The sequence below is a fragment of the Saccostrea echinata genome, unplaced genomic scaffold, assembly GCF_033153115.1.
Source record: "Saccostrea echinata isolate AGI-Se365-2 ecotype Australia unplaced genomic scaffold, CSIRO_AGI_Sech_v1 ptg000081l, whole genome shotgun sequence".
NCBI lineage: Eukaryota > Metazoa > Mollusca > Bivalvia > Ostreida > Ostreidae > Saccostrea > Saccostrea echinata.
The window spans coordinates 2,194,244-2,197,148 of NW_026889830.1; positions in this window are offsets into that span (position 1 = coordinate 2,194,244).

A 2,905-nucleotide genomic window follows, 5' to 3' on the forward strand; every position below is an offset into this window, starting at 1 on the left:
TCCACGTTTTCTAGGGGGGTCAAAGGTCACTTTTAGTTCAGTATATACGTTTAATAACTCTGCAAATTCCAAGGGGGCGGTCCGGATCCCCCCCCGCCCCCCCCCCCGACCCGCGCATGGACAACTTTTGTAAGACAAAGTAGTGTGGAGATGGCTTTCCGAAAAATGGTTTTCGGAGACATCATTGGTGCAATGGCTTATGGTTTCGAGAAATTATAATAGATTTGACGAAAACAAGAGCAAAATTTAAGCAAAAATCACGAGATTTAATGGATCTATGTCTTGTTAAAGTAGGTTAATGATTGATAAATTGATAAAATACGAGTTTGGAGTGAGGGTGTCGGAAAGAAAAAGAAGTGTCCTGTATACGAAACAAGTGTCTGTGGTCCAACCACTCAAAGCTGCTAGGCAATTAATCGTCTCCCATCACTCTTAGGGGAATAATTATCGGTGATTAGCATTTTTAGTGAGTCTACTTCTGTCGAGATCGGATGAAACTTGGCATGCACGGTCTTTGCATCTCAGGATTTCAACTTAATTTTTGCTCTTGTTTTAGTCAAATCTATTTCAATTTCCCGAAATCACAAGCCTTTGTTTGGCCAGCATATTAAACTACTTTAAAGAAAATCTGAAGTAGGCCTAATTTTTCATGCGCCATAAAAATCAAACAAACAAAAAAGACTAAAAAGTGGTAGATTTACAAACTTTAAAAAAAGGGAATACTCTCTTCACTGAGAGAGAGGGAGAGAGTGGAAACCCTGGGCCAATGCACTTTTTGTAAATTAATAAAAAATAATTTTAATATATATTCTGATCAACCACTTAATAACTCACCTATCGCAGGCTCGTAACAACGGTTTTCAAAAGGGGGAACAACTTCCTCAAAAAATCTTACAAGCAAAAAAAAAAAAAAAACTTAACTGACCAAAAAAAGGGGGTGGGGGCAACTTCCCAAAATAATCTGACCAATATATATATATATATATATATATATATATATATATATATATATATATATATATATATATATATATATATATATATATATATATATATATATATATATATATATATATATTACGAAAGCCTATTAGGATCAAACTACGGTAAAAAAAAATTTAAAAGGCGTTATAACGCGTTATAACGCGAAAAAAGGCGTAATAACGCCTTTTGAAAAGGCGTTATAACGCGGAAAAAGGCGTAATAACGCAAATAAAGGGTAATTACGCCTTTCCAAAAGGCGTTATAACGCGAAAAAAGGCGTTATTACGCCTTTCCAAAAGGCGTTAAAACGCCTTTCTAAAAGGCGTTATTACGCCTTTCCAAAAGGCGTTATTACGCCTTTCCAAAAGGCGTTATTACGCCTTTCCAAAAGGCGTTATTACGCCTTTCTAAAAGGCGTTATTACGCCTTTCCAAAAGGTTTTATTACGCCTTTTGAAAAGGCGTTATTACGCCTCTTTTTTTCAATACATGACTTACTTAGCCCACCCTGGGGGTTGATTATAATTAGATTTCTAGGAAAATTTTTTTTTAATATGTAAAATATTTTCAGTGTTAAACCAACTTAGTCCTTCTCTGATGCCAGACGCTTCTACCAAGGTGTATGGATTTCAGAAATTTTGTTGAAGGCTAATTGCTCATTATACCTTTGCAAATACTTTCCCTGTTTTTTACCAAGAGGAGAGAAAAATATTTTCAAATTTGACATGAATTTTTAATACGTGGCTAGCAAAGCCCAAAGCTGGTTCTGCCTATATCCTGGATTTTCAAAAGTAGAGTGATGACTTCTCTTAATATGCATGCAAAATGCAAACAACTGTCTGCGAGATGTGCAGGAATATTGATGATACTATAATTTATAATATAATTTATAATATTAAAACTATAATCTAAATATTGCATAAATAAAGATGGCTTTGGTTCAATCTTTCATATATTTACTATTTTAAAATAACGCCTTTCCATTTTTGGATACAACTCCTTTTCGAACAGGCCGGTAGTACGAATGTGAGGGGGGGGGGTCCCCCACCCCACTTTTTGGGAGAATAGTCTTGCTATAGTTTAAATATAAAAAATCATTTATTGATTGCTTGGTCCCTTAACATTTTGTTGCAGTATGGTTAAACTCGGGCAAGTCATTGCATTTAAAAAAAATTTTACCGAAAAATTAGAAAAGGTTTCCCCTCAAGTTTAGGCAGTTTATTTTTTTCGGGGGGGGGGGGGGTCTTGTTTTTTTTTTTTGTTTGCTTGTCAATTTTATGGGACCCCCCCCCCCACCTTAAAAGCACGGGCTCGTCAAAGACATAATAATGGCCCTTCAAAAGGCATAATAACGCCTTTTTAAAAGGCGTAATAACGCCTTTTCAAAAGGCGTTATAACGCCTTTTGGAAAGGCGTAATAACGCCTTTTGGAAAGGCGTAATAACGCCTTTTGGAAAGGCGTAATAACGCCTTTTAGAAAGGCGTTATAACGCCTTTTGGAAAGGCGTAATAACGCCTTTTGGAAAGGCGTTATAACGCCTTTTGGAAAGGCGTTATAACGCCTTTTGGAAAGGCGTTATAACGCCTTTTGGAAAGGCGTAATAACGCCTTTTTTCGCGTTATAACGCCTTTTGGAAAGGCGTAATTACGCCTTTATTTGCGATATTACGCCTTTTTCCGCGTTATAACGCCTTTTCAAAAGGCGTTATTACGCCTTTTTTCGCGTTATAACCCTTTTGAAAAGGCGTTATAACGCCTTTTAAATTTTTTTTTACCGTAGTTTGATCCTAATAGGCTTTCGTAATATATATATGCTGGATATTTTCAAGAATTCCTGATTTCAAGCACTGCTTCAAGGGGAGTAACCTCTATTAAATGATTTTGTAAACAATGGAAGAATAACACAGCCACAGGTGTGCGGT